This window comes from Apodemus sylvaticus, chromosome 1 (assembly GCF_947179515.1).
Source record: "Apodemus sylvaticus chromosome 1, mApoSyl1.1, whole genome shotgun sequence".
NCBI classification, from domain to species: Eukaryota; Metazoa; Chordata; class Mammalia; order Rodentia; family Muridae; genus Apodemus; species Apodemus sylvaticus.
In genome coordinates, this window is record NC_067472.1 from 207,200,316 (window position 1) to 207,215,178 (window position 14,863).

At 46.4% G+C, this 14,863-nt stretch overlaps 1 pseudogene; it reads left to right on the top strand.

Moving 5' to 3' along the window:
* Positions 1-13,464: 13,464 nt before the first annotated feature.
* On the top strand, positions 13,465-13,851 carry LOC127684073 (40S ribosomal protein S24-like; annotated as a pseudogene).
* Positions 13,852-14,863: the final 1,012 nt, after the last annotated feature.

The window sequence follows — 14,863 nt, forward strand, 5'->3', positions numbered from 1 at the left end:
CCTGTCATTGGATGCCTGGGCATCCATTTTCAGTCTCAGGCCATGTATTTTGGCCACCAACATGCTGATATTGCCAATGGCAAGTTTTATCACAATGGACAGGAATAAAAGCATTCCCGGGACAAGAAGGGCTAACATGATCACGCCACATAAGCCATTCCTGAAGCTTGACCAAGATGGAAATACTGACCTTAAGCCACTACTAGTTTTTATTAGCAATATCTCCCACATCAAAGCTCAGCAGCACAGCATTCGTTACAATCCTAATCTCAGTGTGCAAGGCTAAAGTATCCAGAGAGGTGTTAGGCCAAATACCCTGGAAGATGCCTTTCAGTTGTTCCCAATTATAGTGGCTGTCGTTGTAAATTTTAGAAGTGACACAAATCCAATGGTACTTAGCATGGCACTCAAGATGGTTTCTTACTCTTAAACTCTGAATCTCCTCCCCAATAATTTAAATAGTATTTTAAAGAGCATCAAGCCTTTGATCCTAGCACTTGGGAGGCAGAAGCAGGCAGATTTCTGAGTTCAAAGCCAGCCTGGTCCACAGAGTGACTTCCAGGACAGCCAGGGCTACACAGAGAAACCCTGTCTCAAAAACAAAACAAAACAAAAATCAAAAAAAAAATTAAAGTAAAAACAACATGACTTAAATACTTTTTATTTTACAAAGATATTGCCTTAAAGTTCCATGGGCCCATTCCACAACAATCCTTGAGGATTACAGTGAATTCTAGTAGTACGGTTGATATTAAATTGTCGCCAGAAGACCTCACACACTTGACTGCAGGAGCCAGCCCCATCATTTGTTTTAATCTAATTTGGAACACCCAGCATAAACAAACAACGTAGGCAATGAGTAATTACATTTTTAGTTGCTTCTCCTGTTAAAGCAGTTGCAACAAGAAAGCCTGAGAAGCTGTCAATAAGTACATGTACATATTTTAATTTCCCAAATTCAGAAATATGACTGGGCGGTGGTGGCGCTCGCCTGTAATCCCAGCACTCTGGTACGCAGAGGCAGGCGGATTTCTGAGTTTGAGGCCAGCCTGGTCTACTGAGTTCCAGGACAGCCAGGGCTATACAGAGAAACCCTGTCTCGAAAAAACCAAAAAATCAAAAAAAAAAAAAAAACTTGATTTTTTTTCAATATTTTAAAAATAGTGGCTACAACATGCAATCTGTGCTGAAGTGGGGGTGGGGTGGGGGTAAAGGCAAGAGAATAAACACGTGACCCAGTTACATATGCTGTCTTCCCATTAGATGACTGTCTGTAAAAACAGTAAGAGCATTCTTCTATGGGCTGCATGTACAAATTTACAGGAAATACAAAAGCATGCTTAGAAGCAAATGTAACAACTTGTCTTTTAGATAATGATTATTAACTTTGCCTGAAAAGTTTGCATATGCAATAGGCCAAATATCATTATTCTGCAATAATAACCAATTTAACTACTTTTTGGAATAAGGAATAAATATTTCATCAGGTTCTTTCTCAAAATATTTTCATGATTCTATCGTAAAATTCTGTATTAACACAACAACAGCTTCTTAAGGGTGTTAAAAGTTTACTTGGAGACAAAGGAAGATGAATTCACATTAATGTTCCCTTTTGCCAAAGAATTGTTGTGGTGCTGAGGGTGCTGTGGGTGCTGTGGGTGCTGTGGGTGCTGTGGGCGCTGTGGGCACTGTGGGCATGGTGGGTGCTGTGGGCACTGTGGGCGCTGTGGGCACTGTGGGCGCTGTGGGCGCTGTGGGCGCTGTGGGCGCTGTGGGCGCTGTGGACGCTGTGGGCACTGTGGGCGCTGTGGGCGCTGTGGGCGCTGTGGGCGCTGTGGGCACTGTGGGTGCATGAGAAGTAGCAAAAATACAAGCAGCCAACAATTGATCATAGTCTGTACAATGTATCTGTTGTTGACTAATGGCTTCCTCTACTTTCTGTAAAGAAATTCAGCCAGGTGGTGGTGGCAGTGCGGTGCACGCCTGTAATCCCAGCACTCTGGGAGGTAGAGGCAGGCGGATTTCTGAGTTTGAGGCCAGCCTGGTCTACAGAGTGAGTTCCAGGACAGCCAGGGCTACACAGAGAAACCCTGTCTCTAAAAACCAAAAAAAAAAAAAAAAAAAAAAAAAAAAGGTGTGGCCTTGTTGAAGCAAGATCTTCTTCCTAGACACCTGAGGATGCCCAGTCTGTTCCTGGCTCCCTTTGGATAAAGATGTAGAACCCTCAGCTCCTCCAGCACCATGCTGCCTGCCTGGATGCTGCCATGCTTCTGCCTCGATAACAATGGACTGAACCTCTGAACCTGTGAGCCAGCCCCAAGTAAACACTGTCTTTTATCAAACTTGCATTGGTCATGGAGTCTGTTTACAGCAGTAAAACCCTAACTAATACAATACTCATACATTTAGGATAATTCAGAAACAAACACAAAATGGTTACACACCTCACTTATATATTTAGACTAGACAGACAAAATTGTCTTACTTTTTGTAGCTGTAATTTCAAGTGAGGAGCCCCCTGCCACTTGCTGAACCCAAATGTTCCAGTAGATAAGGTTTTACCCACTTTTTCTTTTGAATATGAAACACAGAACAACAACCAAGCAGCAAAATGAAACCACAGACATAAACTGACAGACATGGACAGACTGGTACACTCCAGGCAGACAACAGACTCAGAGAGAAAAGAACCAGATGTCCGACCAATGGAACCCAGAACCAGGACTGGGCATTCCCGCAGTGGGGGCCAGAGAGGAAGCAGGACATCTCCTGAACACCTCTTGACTTTTGCATATCTCTAAGGATATGTACACAAAGCATTCTACCCTGCCACATTTTTACAGGCTTGACGTACCACTGCCTCAGATTTTATTTCCTTTGTTGCACTTCCTTTTCCCTCCATGTCCTTGAGAGCGCCACCTGATCAAGCCAGCTCAGGTCAGTCAATGGGGTCTCAAGGGAGGGAGGGAGGAGTAAAGAAAACAGAGACAATTATGCTAGGGTTCGAGTATCGCTGAAGGAAAACCCCCAGACTCAAATACTATCCAAGAACAAAGAGAGTTTATTCTGTGGAAACCGCCCACTGCTTCAGGATGGCGACCCAGACAGACACTGGAGCCCGCTTTGTAACAGAACTGTTTAACTGGTTCTGAGATAACAAACAGACTTCTAAAACCTAGATCACATTCCAAGGGGTTATAAAATCTATTAACCGAGGGTCATAAAGAAGGAGCTAAGGAAATACACCACAGGTGCAAGGACAGGAAATAAAATATTGACTGGAGCAGGGCGGTAGTGGCCCAGGCCTTTAATCCCAGCATTTGGGAGGCAGAGGCAGGCGGATCTCTGAGTTTGAGGCCAGCCTGGTCTACAGAGTGAGTTCCAGGATAGCCAGGGCTACACAGAGAAACCCTGTCTCAAAAATAAATAAATAAATAAATAAATAAATAAATAAATAAATAAAATAAAATAAAAATTGACTGGGTTTATCTAGACAAGACCTCAAGGACAACGTAGTCATGGTTTCTAACTCTCCAGGAACCTGAATGCTCGTAACAAATGATGGATGCTTAGCCAGCCAAGTCCTCCTAGTGGGTATACGCGCAGACATCGTCGGCTACAAAGCTCTCATTCAGTTTGTGACCTAAATGTCTGTGCATACTCTTAGGGACCTTGGTTTTTTGGTTTTTTGTTTTGTTTTGTTGTTTTTCAACAAAAAAGGTATGCACCACCACCACCCAGCTTTTCCCCCCCTTGGGGATCTTATACCATGTGATCATGTACTCTGAAAGTCGTGCATGGCCTGGTTTCTGAGTGGAGACAAAACAGGATAAAAGGAGCCTTCAATTAGACAACGTTGTAGTATGACCCCACCAAATGCTGAGACAGGCTTAATTTTTTCCAGTCTGCTTTTATATCATTCTATGTACATGCAAAGAATATGGCCAGTTCTGAGGCATAAACAAAGAAGTAGTCAAGGAACAAACAAGGCAAAAACAATGTCCCATGGTATTCACGAACATATAAAGATGATCAAGGTCTTGGAGCTTACTTGCTTGTCCCAGCCCAATGTCAAATATTCTCGCCAGTTTCCTAGAAGAGGCACCAAATGCGCTCCACCCTGGACTTCTCATTCCAGCCAGGGGCCCTGAGGAAGAAGGACAGGGGGACAGGAGAAGAAGACCCATGAGACAGGTGGAAGAAGAAGAAGACGATCACTGTAAGAAGTGGCTAATGAGTACTCCATGAGGACAGGCAACTACAGCAGAGTGAGCCAAAGAGACTAAATTCAAGGAACTCGGTGGGGGGTGGGGCTGCTGTTTGGGGTTGGGAGAACCCCATAGAGGGTTAGGAATATCTGCTCAGTTTTTGTGTCTAACGCTTGTTGAATCAATCAATAGGGCTTGTCTCAATTATTTGGGAGCAACCCAGCTTAGAAACGTCTACCACCTTTACATTTCATCCTGTAAATGACAGAAGTTGACATTGTTCTGTGGGGGGGGGGGGGGTTGGTCACCATGCTGTGGGACACATGACCAGGCCTGTGGGCAAGAGAGGGACTGAAGCGCCAGCCCTTGGCCAACTCCCACCTTCCACACATTTGAGAGGATAAGACAACCCCAGGGCCTACCAAGTTTCTACATAACGGCAGCCCACCCGTGAACTTCAGGACAAATGTACCACAGCCACCAGGCTTAGCCACCCTGGACTAATGTGGTCAAGAGAAATGAGGCTATTCCTCATAGCTGGGGAATCAATATATTATTAGATCTGCCCAATCTAGGCTCATATCTTATCATTGTAACTTGATTGCATGTCTTTTATATGGGCTTATTGGGGTTGGAAATTCCAACAACAGGACATGACTGTTCCTAGAAATGGTAGAGGAGAGAGTTTATTGTATTAAAATAAAGAGAATATCCAGAAGCAGAGATATCTAGGAGGGTCCAGCGTGGACAGGACCCTGACTGAGCCGGGGCATGTGGGGAGAGCGGGGAGGGGAGAGGAAAAGAAGTGAGGGGGTCCAGGTGCAGCAGCCAACGGGACAAAGGCACAAAAGGAACAGGTAACCGAAATGGTTGGATTGCACAGGGACGAGCATCCCAGGCCCCTCAGCTAGAAAGTTCCAGGTGTGCCAGCCAGGAGGGCCCTGTAACAGGTAGGGCTGAGGGATGCCAGGAGAACCTGGATGCCAGGTCGACTCTGAGATGTTAAGTGGCACCTGAGCCAAGGCTAGGGGCTTGCAGGGTAAGGGAGGAAAGGTTGAGGTTGAGGCCAAGCCGACTATGGCTGGAGTTCGGGTGGCATGTTAATAGGCCAGCCGGGAGAACCACAGCACAGTGATGAGAAGGAGAAACTAAGTCAGGTTCCAGAGGTCTTGCAGAGCATGCTGGGAGCACGGTGTATTTTTTTCCCAGCATTCAAGCTGCCGCACAAGGCCTGGTAGACGCTCTGAAAGTGTAGCACACCCCAGCCCTTGGTTTAATGAGGTGCTACGTAGCCCAGCCTGGTACTGTATACTACAGGCTGGCCTTGAGCTCCTCCTGCCTAAGTCTCAGGAGTGCTGGGATCATAGACATGAATCATGTCCAGCTCAGGACACTCGTGATTTCTTGCTCCTTCGTCTCGGCTACTATTTGAACTGTTTTCCTTTTTGAGACGGGGTGCCAGACAGTCTAGCTGTGTCAGCTCAGAGAACACTCTGAACACCCGACCCCCTGCCGTCCCTCAGAGTGCTGGGATTCCAGGCCTGCAGCTCTGTGCCTGGCTCGGCCCATGCTGGGGCTGGAACCCAGGGCCTTCTGAGCAACTGTTCTACCCACTGAGCTGCGGCTCCAGCCTGGCTCCGGGCTTGAAATTCAAGTGAGGAAGGACTGAGACCTCGAGAGAGGCCAGCGTTGGAGAGAGGGGTCAGATGGACGCCAGACACCCTGAGAACGGAAGACGCCACAGAACATTTTTCACATTCTTTGGCTAGGGAAATGTTCTGGTCTGTGCCTGTAAGGAGGAAAGAAGAATCACTGTCTGAATGCCAGCAAGGGTCAGGGCAGAGAAAGCGAAACTTCCTTAAAGAAATGCACCTGTGGCCGTCTGGCCATTAATTAGGCCTGAGGTTCGAAGGGGAACTTTAAACATTTGTCAATACCTCAGTTCACTGTAGAGCAGTGCAGGCCGACCCGTGGCAGGCAGGATGGTGACAATCTGTTTGTTTTTCTTTACATACATCCCAACCCCCCAAAAGACAGGGTTTCTCTGTGTAGCCCTGGCTGTCCTGGAACTCACTCTGTAGACCAGGCTAGCCTCAAACTCAGAGATCCAACTGCCTCTGCTTTCAGAGGACTAGGATTAAAAGCATTCGCCACTACTGCCCCCTGTTTGTTTTTAAAGTAACAATATTTATTTTTTAAATAATTTGTTGCTCTGTGTGTGTGTGTGTGTGTGTATGTGTGTACAGGTTGGGCTATATAGTAAAACCTGTTCACAATAGAGTAACAATGGTTTGAGATGGCTAAATAGTTGTGACCATTTAGTCCAGTTCCCAGTGCCCACATGGCAGCTTGGAACCAATGGCCACTCCAGACCCACAGGCTAAGAAATGTTCTGACCTGTGAGTGCAAAATGCACATACACAGTACACAGACTCATGCAGGCAGCACACACACACACTAAGATAAAAAAAAAACAAAGCAAGGGGTTGGGTGAGGTAGTCAGTTGGTAGAGTGCTTGCCTACTGTGTGCAAACCCTGTGTTTAAACTCAGCACTGCATAAATCTAGCATTGGTGGTGTACACTTACAACTGCAGCGCTTGGCAGGTAGAGAAAGGGTGAATCAAGAATTCAGGGTTAGCCCGGTGGTGGTGGCGCACGCCTGTAATCCCAGCACTCTGGGAGGCAAAGGCAGGCAGATTTCTGAGTTCGAGGTCTACAGAGTGAGCTCCAGGACAGCCAGGGCTACACAGAGAAACCCTGTCTCGAAAAAAACCAAATTCAAAAAACAAAAACAAAAACAAAACAAAACAAAACAAAAGAATTCAGGGTTATCCTGAGCTACATAAAATAGGCAAGGCCAGCCAGAATTAAATGAGATATTAAAAAAAAAAAAGAACAAAGATATATGTATGTGTTTGTGTGTGTGTCTGAGAATATATATATTTCTCTCTGTGTGTAACCCTGGCTGTCATAGAAGTCAGAGTCCTGCCTGCTTCTGCCTTCTGAGTACTGGGATTAAAGGTGTCACCACCACCACCACTGCTTGGCTCTCTGAACTTTTTTACGTGGCGCCATACGGGTTCTCATTTGAGAAGCAGCTCAGACAGCATATGAGAACACAGAGAGACAAGACCGTGCACAAGATGCTATTACACCAATGCCATCTGCAAGGCTATATTCTACGGGAGTGCCATGACCATCCCATGGGACACACAGCCTCTCACCAGCTTTTCTGTTGCTATGATAAAGCGTCATAGCTAAGGGACTTTATAGAAGAAAATGTCTATTTTGGCTCATGGATGTAGAGCAGCAGGATTCCACCATGGCGAGGAGGAAGAGAAGCAGATACAAGAAGCCGAGAGAGCCCGTCTCAGCCACACGCAGGAAGCAGAGGGAACACAAACCGGACATGGCGTAAGCCCATATACAGAGCTGGAAGTACGTGACCCCAGTGATGTTCTTCCTTCCGCAAGGAAACCTTCTCAAACGAAATCACAATGCTGCTGTGGGGCCAAGCATGCAAGCACCCAGGCCTTCTCTGTGTGTATATTGTTACATATGTGTATGTGTCTCATTCAAACCGCTAAACACAAGACTTACCGAATGCTGCAGCTGCCTCTGGTACCCAGGCAGGCTGGGCCAGAACCAGAAGAGATGTTTACAGATATGTGAGTTTCGTGGCCTCCAGGATTCAATTTTTAGCATTCTTCCTTTCTTTTTTCTTTCTCCCTTTCCTTTCTTTTTTCTTTCTCCCTTTCCTTTCCTTTTTCTTTGTATACTGTTGGGCTTGAAAACGAAGGTCCTTGGAGCTCAAGAGAGGGTTCAGTGGTTAAGAGCACTAGCTGTTGTTGAAGAGAACCCAGGTTAAATGCCCAGCATCCAAATGGTAGCTCACAGCCTCCTATAACTAGTTTCAGGGGAAATGATGCCCTCTTAAAACTGACCCCCATGGGGGACCAGGCACATATGTTGGAAACCTGCAGGCAAAACATATAGACAGGGCTGGAGAGCTGGCTCAGCGGTTAAGAGCACTGACTGTTCTTATGAAGGTCCCGAGTTCAAATCCCAGCAACCACCTGGTGCTCACAACTATCCATAATGAGATCTGATGCCCTCTGCTGGAGTGTCTGAAGATAGCGACAGGATACTCACATATAATAAATAAATAAATCTTTTTAAAAAGCATATAGACAATAAAAAAATAAATATTTAAATAGAGCCAGGCAATGGTGGTGCACGCCTGTAATCCCAGAACTCAGGAGGCAGAGGCAAGCGGATCTCTCAGTTCGAGGCCAGCCTGGCCTACACAGTGAGTTCCAGGACAGCCAGGGCTACACAGAGAAACCCTGCCTCAGAAAAACAAACAAACAAACAAGGTTAGAACCTTGAACATGCAGAACTCAGTGAGTACAGCCACCTCATTCATGTTCTGACTTGGAACTCACTGGGGGCCCAGAACTTGTTACCCTCTTGCTTCAGCTTTCTGAGGAGCTTGTCACGTACAGCCCCAGCCAGCTACAGCGTTGAGCTGCTACGTCCCTGTGCTATGTCCCTGGTCTGTGGCTTTATGCTACAGTCCCAACAGGAAGCATTGCAGCTGCAGAGCCAGACAATAGGCAAAGGTAGTATCTCAGGAAGGGGTAATTGGGCAAGTCTGCAGGTCAGGAGAGTGTCTATACTTTGCTAATATTTTTTGTTTAATGAGTGATTTTTTTTAAAAAGTCTGAGTATACACAGAAACAAATTTGTCTCAAAAATTAAAAGCAATTGGACAACAACAACAAACCCCATGTACTGCGTCTGGAAGCATGGTGCAGCCGTTAAGGACACTCGATGCTCTTGCAGAGGGTACAGGGTTTGGTTTCTAGCACCCACAGGAGACACAGAGGTACCTGCAATTCTAGTTCCAGGGGATCCAATGCTCTTTTCTTACCTTCACAGACACTGTGCACACATGGTACACAGACATCCCTGAAGCGAAAACATCCATACACATAAAATAGCTCATCCTCAAAACTATATGCAGGTGTGGGTTTTGTGCATGCTAGTGACCCTCCCACAGAGCCCAGATGAGGGAGTCTGATTCCTCGGATTTGGAGGTAGAGGTGCTTCTTGACTGCCAAATATGGGTGCTAGGAACTGATCTTGGGTGTGGCAAGAACAGTGGGTGTTTTGTTGTTTTGCTTTGTTTTTTTGTTTGTTTGTTTTGGATGTTCAAGACAGGGTTTCTCTGTGTAAGCCTGGCTGTCCTGGAACTTACTCTGTAGACCAGGCTGGCCTTCAATCTATTTATTGATTGATTGATTGATTGATTGGGTTTTTTTTTTTATTATTTTTGGTTTTTTTCTGAGACAGGGTTTCTCTGTGTAGCCCTGGCTGTCCTGGAACTCATTCTGTAGACCAGGCTGACCTCGAACTCAGAGATCCGCCTGCCTCTGCCTCCCAAGTGCTGGGATTACTATTATTTATTTATTGGTAGGCCTTCAATTTAGAGATCTTCTGGCCTCTGCCTCCTGAGTGCTGTGCCCTGGGACACCTGTCTCTCCTCAGGTAATATTTTAATTAGTTGGAGGAGTCTTCCTAAAGGATCACTTAGGGGACACAGTTTATACTGCATGCATCAAACTAGTTTAGCCCAGATCAGCTCATTCATTTTCCATACACTGTAGATTGTGTTTGAATAGAAACATGGTGTTACCAAGGGGTTGCTAAAAGGAATAACTCACTTCCACTGTTTAATGGAGATTTGCCATGCTGGGAATCCCAGGTTGCCAACAGATGCCAGGTGCATAGCTAGAAGGGTCTCGTGCGGAATACAGGTGACGTTCTTAGTTGTCCAGAGCACTGTCTAGGGCAGGTGGAGCTCTAGGTTACTAAACTAGCCTGCCTGCCTCGCTAGCTCGGAGAGCCATAGCTGTTTAACCTTCTTTCACTCACTCTGCAGGTCAGGTTCGCCTTGAACGTGCATATTGGGAATTAGATGATTCTAATGCTTTGAATTAATCTGGCTCCGAAAATCAGGAATCTGTGTGTCCAAATGTGTGTCCTCAGTTGATTTTTGATCAATAACAAGCCAACGGCCAATGGGTGGGCAGGTAGACTGAGGCGGGGCCTTCAGATGTGAATGAGCTAGGAGCTGGGATGAAGGGAGAGAATAACCAGGACTTGGGGAGGAGGATGGGAAGAAAGAGCTGCAGGAGAGGAAGCCAACCAGCCAGCTAAGAATTCTGGTAATGGCTCCTAGCCACTTCCCCCTTTGGGGCCTTGGTTGCAGGGGAAGGTTTAGGAGTCTCAGGAGTGCCAGAGTGGAGCATTTGCTAACCAGGGAAGGTTTAGGGGTGCCGAGTCTTTGAGCTAGTCACAGCATGTCAAACACTAACTGGAGTGTGTGAGTATGAGTCTGTATGTGTGTGTGTGTGTGTGTGTGTGTGTGTGTCTGTGTGTGTGTGTGTGTCTGTGTGTGCGTGCATGTGTCTGTGTGTCTCTGTGTGTATGCATGTGTGTCTGTGTGTGTATTGTGTGTGCGTATGTGTGCATGTGTGTGTACATGTGCGCGCGTGCGTGTGTGTGTGTGTGTGTGTGTGTGTGTGTGTGTCTTTCATTCTTGGATTCAGATTGCTCCTGGGTGTGTGTGTGTGTGTCTTTCATTCTTGGATTCAGATTGCTCCTGTGTGTGTGTGTGTGTGTCTTTCATTCTTGGATTCAGATTGCTCCTGTGTGTGTGTGTGTGTGTGTGTCTTTCATTCATTCTTGGATTCAGATTGCTCCTGGGTTGGTGCTCATGTGCCAACTGCCAGGAGCCAAAGCTATGTAGCTAAACCTGCTGTTACACTTGGAGCCATCCTCCTGCCTCTGCCTCCTAAGTGCAGGAATTGTAGGTGTGTGCTACTATAGCCAGGTGTGGTGGCTTGAATATGTTGGCACAGGGAGTGGCACTATTAGGTGTAGCCTTGTTGAAGGCAGAGTATCACTGGGGTGGGCTTGGAGACTCTGCTCCTAGCTGCCTTTTCCTAGTTCTGATAAGAAAAAGCTGTAGAGCTCTCAGCTCCTCCAGCACCACGCTGCCTGGACGCTGTCATGCCTCCTGACATGATGACAATGGACTGAACCTCTGAAACGGTAAGCCAGCCCCAGTTAAATACTTTCCTTTATAAGAGTTGCCATGACCATGGTGTCTACTCATAGCAATAGAAACCCTGAGACACCATCATTACAATTTAAACCTAAATTAACTGAAGATAAGAATTCTAGCCGGGCAGTGGTGGCGCACGCCTGTAATCCCAGCACTTTGGGAGGCAGAGGCAGACGGATTTCTGAGTTCGAGGCCAGCCTGGTCTACAGAGTGAGCTCCAGGACAGCCAGGGCTATACAGGGAAACCCTGTCTCGAAAAACCAAATAAAAAAAAACAAAACAAAACAAAAAAAAAAAACAAAAAGAATTCTACCTTCCTGTTCCACTCCATGGGAGCTCCATTCTCCTCTCCCTCTTGGCTTCACTTGCAAACTTCTTTCTGAAATGTAAAAATAAAGTCATTCCAGGGGCCAGCGAGATGCTTGGTGGCTAAAGTGTCTGCTGTGCAAGAATAAGGAACAGAGTTTGGATCCCTAGCACCAATATAAATGCTGGGTAGACATGATACCTCACTGCAATCCCAGTGTATGGGCTGCAGATACAGGACACGCACGCACACGCGCACATGCACACGCACATGCGTGCGCACACACCCGCACGCGTACACGCACACACAGAATAAGCTGCCTCTTGGGCTCTACTCCGCAGCACCACATAAGGGGGCCTGGTGGATGCCCCAGTAATCTTAGCACTGGAGAAACAGAAGGTAGGGGGTTCAGAAACTCATGATCATCTATGGTTGTACAGCAAGTTAAGAGGCCAGTTCTAGTGATCCTGTCTCAAAAAATAAAGAAAAAACCAAGCTGGGTACAGCACCACATAACTTTAATCCCAGAACTTGGGAAGCAGAGGCAGACACATATCTGAGTTTGAGCCCAGCCTGGTCTACAGAATGAGTTCCAGGACAGCCAGGGCTACACAGAGAAGAAAAAAAAAAAAAGAAAGAAAGGAAAAAAGAGAAAAGAATAAAAGAAAAAAGAAACTGGGCAGTGGTGGCACACAATTTTAATACCAGCACTCAGGAGGCAGAGGGAGGCAGATCTTTTTGGGTTCAAGGATGTCCTGGTCTAGATGAGTTCCAGGACAGCCACAGCCACATGGAGAGACTCTCAAAAAAAATCACTAAAATAAATAAAGACCAGCAAAAAGTAGGGAAGACATGGAATGGACCGGGAAGTTGACAGAAAGCATCTACAGTTTACTTACTCTGAAACAACAGAAACAAGAGACTGATGGGGTAGGGATGAAGTCAGATGCCCAAGATCCTTGAAAGGGTGAGGCTGGGCAGTGACCGCACACACCTTTAATCCCAGCACTTGGGAGGAAAAAAAAAAAAAAAAAGAAGGAAGGGTGAAGGGGCTGGGGCAACCAGTTAAAGCCAGCCTGCTGAGACACAACTGGCTGTGATGGAGGCTAATGGTGGTTTTTGTTTGTTTGTTTGTTTGTTTTTGGTTTTTTGGTTTTTTGGATTTGGTTTTTTCAGAGACAGACTTTCTCTGTGTAGCTCTGGCTGTCCTGGAACTCACTCGGTAGACCAGGCTGGCCTCGAACTCAAAAATCTGCCTGCCTCTGCCTCCCAGAGTGCTGGGATTACAGGTGTGCACCACCACCTGAAGGCTGAAGGTTGACAGTGTTAAAGACAATGTGTCGGCAGGACCTAGGTGAGTTTCAGGACAGCCATGGCTGCAAACAGAAGCCCTGTCTCGGAGAACAAGCAAGCAAGCAAACATATAGGGGTGTGGAGCTAGAGAAGGCTCAGCGATTTAGAGCACTGCTATTCCAGGTTCAATTCCCAGCACCCACATGGCAGCTCAAGACTGTAACTCCAGTCCTAAGGGATCTGACACCATTACACCAACACACATAAAATTAAGGGGCTGGAGAGATGGCTCAGCGGTTAAGAGCACTGACTGCTCTTCCAGAGGTCCTGAGCAACCACATGGTGGCTTGTAATGGGATCTGATACCCTCTTCTGGTATGCGTGGAGACAGCTACAGTGTACCCATATAAATAAAATCAATAAATCTAAAAATAAATTAACTGTTTTTTTTTAAAAGCTGTAGACTTCCTCCTCTCCAGCTCCAGCACTGTAGCCATCATGAATGACACGGTAACCATCCGTAACCATCCGGACCAGGAAGGTCATGACAAACCGTCTGCTTCAGAGGAAACAGATGGTCACTGATGTCCTTCATCCTGGGAAGGCAACAGTACCAAAGACAGAGATTCGGGAGAAGCTGGCCAAAATGTACAAAACCACCCCAGACGTCATCTTTGTATTTGGATTCAGAACTCACTTCAGTGGTGGCTTTGGCATGATCTATGATTCTTTAGATTATGCAAAGAAGAATGAGCCTAAACACAGACTTTCCAGACATGGCCTTTATGAGAAGAAAATGACCTCCTGAAAACAGCGAAAGGAACGCAAGAACAGAATGAAGACGGTCAGGGGCACTGCGAAGGTTGACGTCGGTGCTGTCAAAAAGTGAGTGGAGATTGGATACAGCCAAAGGAGTAGATCTGCAGTGACCTGAGGCTGTGCTATGATGTGCAGATTCCTAAAAGGACAAATAAACTAAAAAGCTTCTAACAACAACAACAACAAAAGCTGTAGAACAGCCAGGCCTTGTGAGGCATATCTATGGCAAAACTATACTATACAAGCACAAAAGAACAAGAAAAAAGAGACCAAACAAAAACCCAAACCATCACTGCACTTAGCCCTCTGAGAAGTTTCTTACCTTATCAGGCTGGGGAGCCAAAGTCCGACCCGTCGACGCGCCTCTCGTAATCCGTGCTGAGACTGAAGGGCCATGGCTGGCTTCCAGCTGCCACTCTCCTCCCTGATTCCCGCACCGCAAAGGTGACTGTGTGTGGTGCTGGGCTGGGGAGACAGCTGAGCTGGAACAATGCCTGCTCACTGTGTGTGCACAGTGCTACACAATACCTACACACAGCCGCGAGGGTGCCACATGCCTGGGATCGGAGCGCTTGAAAGATAAGAGACAGGGAATTCATGAGTTCAAGATCATCCTTGGCTATATGAAAGCCAATGAAACTCTGCCTCAGAAAATGGACAAAAAAAAAGCCTAGGCTTGCTAGGCTGGACAAAGATCCTAATTCAATGTTCACTGAACCGGCACACTCTAGTGTCGAAAGCCAAGTTAAACCATTTTCAGTAGGGTAATATTTGTGTGCAAAAGGGTGTGTGCATTCTGCACACACACGTGCACAGAGATTACATGGGCTTGTTAGTGTGCACCTAGAATCCTAGCACAGGAATTGGAGGCAGAAGTTTCAAGAATTCAAGGCCAACCTGCAGACTATCTCAGAGGGATGAGAGCACAACAGATGGGTAAATATGGCCCCAGTCAGATTACAAGTATTTCTGTATGTATAATCATGGTTCTAGTTATCTAGTTACGGGACTGAAAAAATTTTTTTCCTCCTTTCCCCTCAGGTCTAGCCCAAGCTGGCCCCAAACTCGGCATCCTCCTGCCTCAGTCTCCTAAGTGCTAGGAT